The sequence below is a fragment of the Gadus chalcogrammus genome, chromosome 8, assembly GCF_026213295.1.
Source record: "Gadus chalcogrammus isolate NIFS_2021 chromosome 8, NIFS_Gcha_1.0, whole genome shotgun sequence".
NCBI classification, from domain to species: Eukaryota; Metazoa; Chordata; class Actinopteri; order Gadiformes; family Gadidae; genus Gadus; species Gadus chalcogrammus.
In genome coordinates this window covers 19230661-19240640 of record NC_079419.1, presented here as the reverse complement: position 1 = coordinate 19240640, position 9980 = coordinate 19230661, and positions in this window count along the sequence as shown.

The following is a 9980-nucleotide window of genomic DNA, read 5'->3' as shown; positions in this document are numbered from 1 at the left end:
GGACTTTGTCATTGTTGCCCTAACCAACACCACGCATAATCAAACATCGGCTGCACTGTTAAAGCCCGTCGTGCACACACTGTTCATCCCCCCCAAATAAATGCAAATTCATATCAAATGTGCGTTTTAATAAAACCGCCTTTGTGGTTTCTAGTACCGGATCATTCTCCCTTGTTATGTTTTGTGCTTGAGAACATTGTGTGTTTCTGTCTTCGTGTGAAATGCACTGATACCCCGAGCCGATTCCACTTGTTGGCCTGCACGTATAACCGCACCATATAAAAAACAACGGCATCACATGCCAGTCATTTCTTATTAACGGTAGAATACTTAAAAAAATCTTGGTTGTCGATTGACATGCTGCTACTAACTGCTATCACACGCTGCTTATAGGAAAATAAACTGGGTGAGAGGAGAGAAAAGGGTGAGAGACAGAGGGAGAGAGACAGAGAGAGAAAGAGAGAGAGAGAGAGAGAGAGAGAGAGAGAGAGAGAGAGAGAGAGAGAGAGAGAGAGAGAGAGAGAAGTGGGGTACGCATGGCGGGAGGAGAGAGAGAGAGAGAGTGCAGTGGCTCTGTCCATGGTGCTGAGTTAGTTCCCGAGCCATAACCAAAACAGCTTCTATTGCCAACGGACGGACAGCTTTAAGAACAGAAGGGAGGATCAGCGATCGACGTTCACATCGTCTGAGATATAAGTGGCATATAGTCGAGTGTAGCCTAAGTCCCTTCAATTCTCGACAAATGTATTTTTGTTTGTGACACCATTTATTGTTTGAAAAGGGAAGCATAAACCAAAGGGCATTCCGTTAAACCAAGAGTAAGCATTTGGAGTTGAGGAAGAGAAACAGAGGGAGACACAGTGGAGACAGGCCAGCGTCTGCACCATTCATCAGCTACCCTTAATACTACTATTCCTGAAGCTTGCTCAGCCCTTTGGAGGTTTCCTAGGCCCAGGAGACTGCAGCGACGGCAGGCTGTCTGTGGCCCGGACCAGTGTACCAAGGCCTCTGCTTTATATCCCAGGTGAAAGACTGGGAGATTCAGGAGATGCCCTGGCCCGGTACCGCATTAGAAACTTGATCATTTTCATTAAGTAATTGCTTGCTGTGTGACCTGTGTGAGTTCCTTGGCAAGATGGAGTTTCATTTGCCTGGTTTGTGGAAGCAATGTTACTGCTTCCTTCCTAAATAATTAAATCAAACTTTACAACTCCTGTTTGGACGCGGACGCACACGCTCGTTCACTTTGCTCACACTGCCCTGCCCTGCTGCGTGCCAGTGCACACAAGCACGGCAGTGAACACACACTCTCTCTTACACACAAACGCAGGGTTCTGGACGCATTGCTTACACCTATGAGACCATAGCTCTCCATCTCTATGTCTCTCTCTCTCTCTCTCTCTCTCTCTCTCTCTCTCTCTCTCTCTCTCTCTCTCTCTCTCTCTCTCTCTCTCTCTCTCTCTCTCTCTCTCTCTCTCTCTCGCTCTCTCTCTCTCTTAAAAGTCAAGTATTTTCTCTTGTCCTCCATCTTGTTACAAACAAGATGTAACACCTGCCCAACCCCCCCCCCCCCACACACACACACACACACACACACACACACACACACACACACACACACACACACACACACACACACACCCTCCCCTGCTGGACAGGTGGTGCTATGACCCCCCCATGGTGTCGTGGCCGTGCGGCGTGCTGGTTGGCTGGAGGAGCGACTGGGCGGCGCCTTGGTGACGCTCAGCGAGCGGGCGGACGTGGAGCCGGCCAGCAGCTCCTCCAGCAGACCGGAGGGGGCCTGTAGCTACACACCGAGACCCAGAGACCCAGAGATCCAGAGACCCAGAGACCCAGAGACCCAGAGACCCAGAGACCCAGAGACCCAGAGACCCAGAGACCCAGAGACCCAGAGACCCAGAGACCCAGAGACCCAGAGACCCAGAGACCCAGGCCCACGCAGGGCAGGCAGAGGACAGGGGGCGGGGGGGCTGAAGGGGGAGGCATACATTTGTGGGTGTGTGTGTATGCGTGTGTGTGTGTGTGCGTGTGTGTGTGTGTGTGTGTGTGTGTGTGTGTGTGTGTGTGTGTGTGTGTGTGTGTGTGTGTGTGTGTGTGTGTGTGTGTGTGTGTGTGTGGGAGTGTGTAGGAGGGGGTTGTGAGAGTGTTTGTGTGTGTTTAAGCAAGAGAGAGAGGTGGAATGGACAGAGCGCCAGAGAGAGGGGCAGCTGTTAAAAGCACAGGTGCACAGAAGGGCAAAGTGGATCAAAGGAGATCAACTGAAGAGAGTAAATATGTGCAGTGTAAAGGAGCCTCAATGCTAAACTGGATACAAACTGATCTAATGTCTCACAATAATTTACATCAAAAAAAGACGGCCAGAATAAGAATCCATCTTAAGGTGTAGGCATGTTAGTGTGTGTGTGTGTGTGTGTGTGTGTGTGTGTGTGTGTGTGTGTGTGTGTGTGTGTGTGTGTGTGTGTGTGTGTGTGTGTGTGTGTGTGTGTGTGTGTGTGTGTGTGTGTGTGTGTGTGTGTGTGTGTGTGTGCGTGTGTGTGTGTGTGTGTGTGTGTGTGTGTTTGTGTTTGTGTGCTTGTGTTTGTGCCTGCCTGCCTGCGTGCATTGTGCGTGTTTGTGTCCGTGTGCTTGTGCATGCCTGCGTGCATTGTGCGTGTGCGTGTGTGTATACGAGGCTAAGTCTAAGTCTTATGTCTCCCTTTTTATTCTGAGTGATGTCTGTGCAGTGGACGTTGGCCATCTTGTATCACTCCACAACAAACTATAAGGACTACACATAAGATACAACAACAAACCATAAGGACTATACATACGATACAACATAAGAACCATAAGGACTATACATAAGATACAACATAAGAACCATAAGGACTATACATAAGATACAACAACAAACCATAAGGACTAAGATACAACATAAGAACCATAAGCGCCATTAGCACCATAAGGAACATAGCACTATAAAGATCATAAGCACTACAAGCACTATAAGCACCATAAGAATCTTAAGGACGATAAGCACCATAAGCAACATAAGCACCATAAGGAACATAGCACTATAAGCACCATTAGCACCATAAGCAATATAAGCACCATAAGGAACATAGCACTATAAGCACCATTAGCACTATAAGCACCATTAGCACTATAAGCACTATAAGCACCATAAGGAACATAGCACTATAAGCACCATTAGCACTATAAGCACTATAAGCACAATAAGGAACATAGCACTATAAGCACCATTAGCACTATAAGCACCATTAGCACTATAAGCACTATAAGCACCATAAGGAACATAGCACTGTAAGCACCATTAGCACTATAAGCACTATAAGCACCATAAGGAACATAGCACTATAAGCACCATTAGCACTATAAGCACTATAAGCACCATAAGGAACATTGCACTATAAGCACCATTAGCACTATAAGCACCATTAGCACTATAAGCACTATAAGCACCATAAGCGCGACACATCTCTCCATCTAGCAGTCAGTGGTATTCAAGTGTGACTAACTAAAGCGCCGCCTCCGGGGGCAGTAAGGGATGGTCGGGGTCGCGTCTGAGAGCGATGGCTGGCCTCGGCGGGGCTACACAGTGTTTGCTCTGTGAGGCGCGAGGAGTAACGTCCCGCGCCTCGGGCCAGAACCGAGGACGACCCGACGAACGCGTCCCACGCACTAATACCCAAACGTAATGAGCAACCAACGATCCAAGTGATGAGGGAGTGGTGGTCCGCCGTCCCGAGACCCCGAGGCTCAGGTCGTCACTCCCGCGCGGCCGCCATCTGAAACGGGAGGACGGGCCCAGTCACGGCCACGTCACGCCGGGCGGCGGTAGGCCGCCGCAGCCGCTGGCAGCAGCAGGGCTCCGCACACGACGCCAGGATTTATCTCTGACAACGGAGATCATTAGCGAGATTTGCAGCAGCTACTTAAATGACTAAGCAGCCTCGCCATCATTCAAGAGGAGACCACTACACGCCGATGCATTGTTCAATATCAGCCGACACGTCCACACACCCTGACGCCCGGGAATGAATGGAGAGACCCGTATGGAGACGGGCACTAGGGTGGGTTGTTGGTGGTGGGGGGGGTGGGGGGAGGTGGGGGTTGGGGGAGGGGGGGGGGGGGGTGGTGTGAGAACAACTTTGATGGAGTGTTTTCAATTACCTCTGCGAGCGGAGCCAAGGTGCAAGGAATGATGAAGTGACAATAGTTGTAATGCGCCGCAACCGTGGCATGTTACTTCCCAAATGTGACCAGATGATGAAGCCGGATGCTTTAAGATTACTTTTGATGATTGTTGAATGAGATGTGATGATGGATTGGATTCTGGATCCTGGATTCTAGATTCTTGATTCTGGATTCTCGTAGATCCTCGAAGATTCTCAAAGATATGACTCTCACAGCTTAGATGCCAAAGGAATATATTAGAATAGAACAGATCCGGTTGAATCAGACCAGATCAGCTAACTGACCTTTGAGGACAGTGACGGTATTTGCCGAACTGTTCTTCGCCTCTGGTCGGTGGTTAAAGATTAGCCAGTGTTATCTCTCATGTGAGAGCAACAATTAGTCTCCGCGTCTTCTCCTTAGTTATCGGAGTTTCCCCACACGTTATTTTAATTATTCCAGCCCTACACTGCACCACTCTCATACCGAGGTGCTAGCTCCGAAACTTATAGTTCATCACTTTCTATTGTCATTACAGTAAACAAAGAACGGATCTGAAAATCCATGGCTATCACAGGCCTGGAATTAAGACACTTTTATCTGAAAGATTCATGCAGGTGAGCATCTATATAATAGTTGAAATACGAGCCCAGTAGTAATTCAACGTACCCTGTTCTATACTGTAACTGTCACAGTGTCAAAGTATGATTTGTTTTAACTGCTTAGGTGTTGAACGTGTGCGTACTGCACATCCATTGGCAGACGGGTCGTTAAACGTGCATGGCTGGTTTTGAATACACAGCAATGACACACACAGTATCTCCAAAAACACCAAAGAAGAAGAATTAGAGCATTGACTTCCACAAGCTGCACCAGGGGGAATAGCACTAGCTCAAAGCAAAGACACACAGAAACATAACGTGCAGGGAAGGGTTGATCCATGATTTCCTACAGCTGTAGGCTGTGTGCTGGGTGTGTATGCATGCATGCGTATGACCATATATGGTTAATGTAAACAATGGTTCTTGGACAGCACACCGCTACACAGCAGGGCATGAAGCGGAGCACGGAGCAAATCGTACTGTCAAATCGTACCAAAAGCACCTTTAACTGAACTTCTGTGTGTGTCTGTGTGTGTGTGTGTGTGTGTGTGTGTGTGTGTGCGTGCGCGTGCGCGTGTGCGTGTGCGTGTGCGTGTGTGTGTGTGTGTGTGTGTGTGTTTGTATGTGTTTGTTTGGTTGGGTGGCCTTGAATGTGTGCGTGCGTCTGTGCCTGTGCATGTGGCCGCAAGATGGACAATAGTGATAATGATGATGGGTATGGTGAGGATGATGATGGTGAGAGTGAAGGTGATGATGAGGGCGATATTGTTGCTGAGGAGGAGGGGAATAGTGGTGATGAGGATGAGATTGAATGCGATGGTGATCAAGAGGGTGATGGTGACGATGAGGGTGATAGAGATAGTGATGGAGATGGTGATGGTGATGGGAATGAAAGAGAGAAGGAGGGAGCTCATCACGATGCAAAGGTTCAAAGACCGGGCCCGAGCTCTCATCATCACAGCCGCGAGTACCACAAAGAGCTGACCAATTGACCCCCTGCATCCATCGCCAGCAGAGACAGGCGCAGAGAGAGAAAGAGAAAGACACACACAGAGACATAAAGACACAGAGAGCGATAGAGAGACAGAGAAACAGAGAGAGGGACAAAGAGAGACACACACTCAGACACGCAGACACAGAGGGATTGAGAGACAGAGAGAGAGACAGACGGCCGTGCTCTGAGGTTAAACACACCTATAGTTTGCCGTTCCCTAGGTCCTCCTCGCACTAAAGGCTACAGGGAGACCCTCACGACATGGGGAAGTGTGCGAGGGTCTCTGTGTGTGAACTGTTTGCGTATATCCTATATATTTTATTTTAGTAAATGAACATAGATGAGCTGTAGATTATGTATTTTTCCAAGCCACACAATTGAATATGGTGAACACACTATAAATACACTAGTATTGGGTAAATCAATGTAGGCCTATAATATATCATTTTAAATTATTCCTCTTACAAATGTTATGAATTGATTAATTAAAGGTGGGTAGAGATGTGAATACACACTTGACACAATATAAAAATATCTCAGTCCTTTTTCTTCCACAATAGCAACCTATATATATTTTAAATAATTGTACTCACCCTTTCTCAAAGGGAGGATGCACGTGCTACCTCGTGGAGAAGAACACAGCCCATCAGCGGTGATCACACCCGACAGCGAGGAGATCAATAGTCTCATGCCCGCAAGAGGGGACTCTCCCAGCCAGTCTGTCTCTGCTGTCGCTTCCCCAGGTAGCTATGGGGAATACACCCTCTGAATGGCTGTTGTAAACCAGAGCACACTCTAGTGTTGTGACGTTATGCTTTATTGTCATTGGCTATTTCCCCATCTCTTTCTCCCTCGTTACGTGGGGTTATTCTACTCCACGTGTGGCGACTTAATGGCAGCAGCCGCCCAAAGGTCTTTGTAAGCGAGTTGTTGTTTCATTTTTAGCCTGAGCAAATCTAACCTTTCGAATCGACAGTGAACGCTAACTCCGCACCAGTGATAGCCCGCGAAATTAACTATGGGTGGGGAGCGGTTAATTTGATTTGTGAAGTCGATACAAATTCGCCATTATCGGGAAGAGAGGCAATACAAATAAAATTAGCTTAGAAAAAAAATCCTTCGCCTGAAAGCCCACATTTTGATAGAAGCCGTAAAAAATCGACACAGACCCTTCGGGGTGTTTTATGACCTTGTGTTTGCTGACGTCTCCCCCTCTATTTCTCTCCAACCCCCTTTCCTAAATTGATGCGGGGATTCCTGCTTCTATTTTTAGAAACCTCGGCGGTGGAAAGCGGCGTGTGGGAGGAGGAGGAGGCGAGGGGGGGGGGGAGGGCGGTGCGCGGGGGCTTCCCATGCGGACTTCAGCTGCAGCAGCACGAGCACATAAGCCCCCCACTGTCAAGGCTTTGAATCGTGACCAGGCAGCCGGATCGGCACGAGGAGATAGGCACAAAAGGCGCGCCGTTTCATTTTCTCTGTTTCAGAAATATATTATATTTTGCGCACGCGTTGATGTTCCGCCACGAAGATTATTAGACTACAGAGAATATAGTCTGGTTATTATTATGGATAAATAGGCTTTAAGAGAACCACACGTTTGCATGTGCATCATCGAATTTAAAATAAGATCAATAATTGAACAGCCTAGTGGGCTAGGTGTATCTTATTCCGGTATCTTCTTGAAATGAAGAATCCGTTATCTCTTTGTTTGTCGACACTATATGACATAGCCATTATTAAGGAAAGGGTGTGCCCGTGCTCGATAAGGGTGGCCTTCACTCATTCATATGTTGATGTCTAAAATGTAGTCTACCGACACAAAACCAGTGAAGATAAGGGCTGTGGTTCTTGTTATCGGCTGTGATCACCTGTGTTTATGCTTCGATGACGCTTCTGTCGAAGGAAAGTCTGTTAGCAAACGGAAATTTGGGACAAAATGGCTTACCCAGTAAAAACACTTAAACCATAAAGGAACCAATGTGTTCCCGCCATAGGGAGGGTTTCATAATTCATCACCGGGACACTATTTTTAGCTGCTATGCTGGCGCAGAGGGTTTCCGGGCACAGTCACAGCAGGCCCACCATGGGGGGAAGCCCGGTCACACCGCTATATAAACCAGATAAGGGCTTAGGCCGTCAGAAGACATCCGGTTAGTGCGCAAACAACCTTTAATAAAGGACCTGGTTAATATTACAAGGGATCGGGGTTTATAGGCCGATGAAAATGTCATTAAATTGAAGCCGTATTTCTATGGAAACATCTGGCATGAGGCTAAATGTGACTGCATTTATCGTGTCAATCATTATTGCATTGTGTATATCCATGCACGTGCACGCACGTGTGCGTGTTGGTGTGTGGTTGTGTGTGGGTGTGTGTGTGTGCGTGCGTGTGTGTGTGTGTGTGTGTGTGTAGATTTTACAGAAGCAGAAAATTCAACAAATTCGCTTTGAAATTCCAAGGATAATTGCTCGATCTCTCTGTAAACGGTTCAGATTTCCAATTCTGTTTAAAAAAAATCAAACAATTATCAATAATAATTTGGATTTAACAGAGGACCGGACTGCAAATGATAGAGGCGTGATAGAGGTCACTCCGATGCACCGACGCTAAACACAAGCATGACATTTTGGGGTAAAAAATGGAATTGGGAGACAGTTAATATGTCTTGCAGACACAGACACCATTGGCTGGTCAGATCCCTGCAGGAGGGTATGTGTTGTCTTAGACAGACAGATCTTCACTCTTTATAGCAGACGCCATGACGCCAGAAATAACGACCCTTACCCACGGCAGGGGACCGCAGGGGGGGGGGGGGGGGGGGGGGGGGGGGGGGGGGGGGGGGGGGTCTTGATCATGTGACATTCTGCGCCATCACTTCCTTCCAATCTTGTCCGTTCTCCCTGTTGCCAGGGACACCATACATCGGCAGCATGCTGTGACTCTGTGCATAGACTACGGTCCCCTATATCCACACAAGCATCTTTTCCACTTCCTTCCTGTCCCCGTATGTGTTGTCATCGCAGCCCTTCGGGGGTGGGGGAGGGCGTAGCCTGAATATCCAGAGATCATAAACTCTTAGTTCAAGTTCTGGGTTCAATTCCCAAAGGATTCTGTTTTATTCTGTATGCATCCGTGAGCAGGATGTCTAACCCCTACCTGCTGCTCTCTGTCATTTAAATCCAACAACCGATAGAATAACTGGTTACATGAATAACTAGTAATAGTAAATGAACTGTTTTGAGCCACTCAGCTGGGCTTCAAACGGTCATACTGGTTACCCTGCTGCATGCTGACCTTCATTTTATTAGGACACCATCCAGATTCTACAAAGTCAGTGAAGAAAACCTTCAGACGTAGTCTCTCTCTCTCTCTCTGTCTCTCTCTCTCTCTCTCTCGCTCCTCTCTCTCTCTCTCGTCTCTCTCTCTCTCTCTCTCTCTCTCTCTCTCTCTCCTCTCCTGCCTCCTACTCTCTCTCTCTCTCTCTCTCCCTCTCTCTCTCTCTCTCTTTATCTCTCTCTACGTCTGTCTCTCTTTCATTGAATTCCCCACCGTCCGCAAGGTGAACAGCGGAGACCTTAATATCTTCATGTCCCATTTACCCGCCAGAGGTGTGGATCCCCGGAGCTGGTCAGGGGACTGCTCCCTGATTCTCTGCCTGCCAACGCACAAAGGGATTCATTTTCTATAGGCGGGCCATATATATGTATATATATATATATATATATATACAGTATATATAAACATTAAACATCCAATGCTCAATGTTGTTTTCCAGGAAACGTAGGCCTATATTATAGGGAAGGAGGGAGAGAGCAAAGAGAAGGACCGACATAATGGGAAAAATAATCAGCTGGAGCAGTGAAGCCTTTGAGGGGTACGAGATAAAACAGTAGCGTTGGTCTGATAGGGTGGAGGTGTGTGTGTGTGTGTGTGTGTGTGTGTGTGTGTGTGTGTGTGTGTGTGTGTGTGTGTGTGTGTGTGGTGTGTGTGTGTGTGTGTGTGTGTGTGTGTGTGTGTGTGTGTGTGTGTGTGTGTGTGTGTGTGTGTGTGTGTGTGTGTGTGGAGGGGGGGGCGGCAGGCAACAGATAATATAAGAAATGATGGCGGTGGAGGGGTTTGGATTCAGATTGACTGGATGATAATGTTGCCATGTATTAAAAAAATCTACGACTGGGCTTTTTTGGCT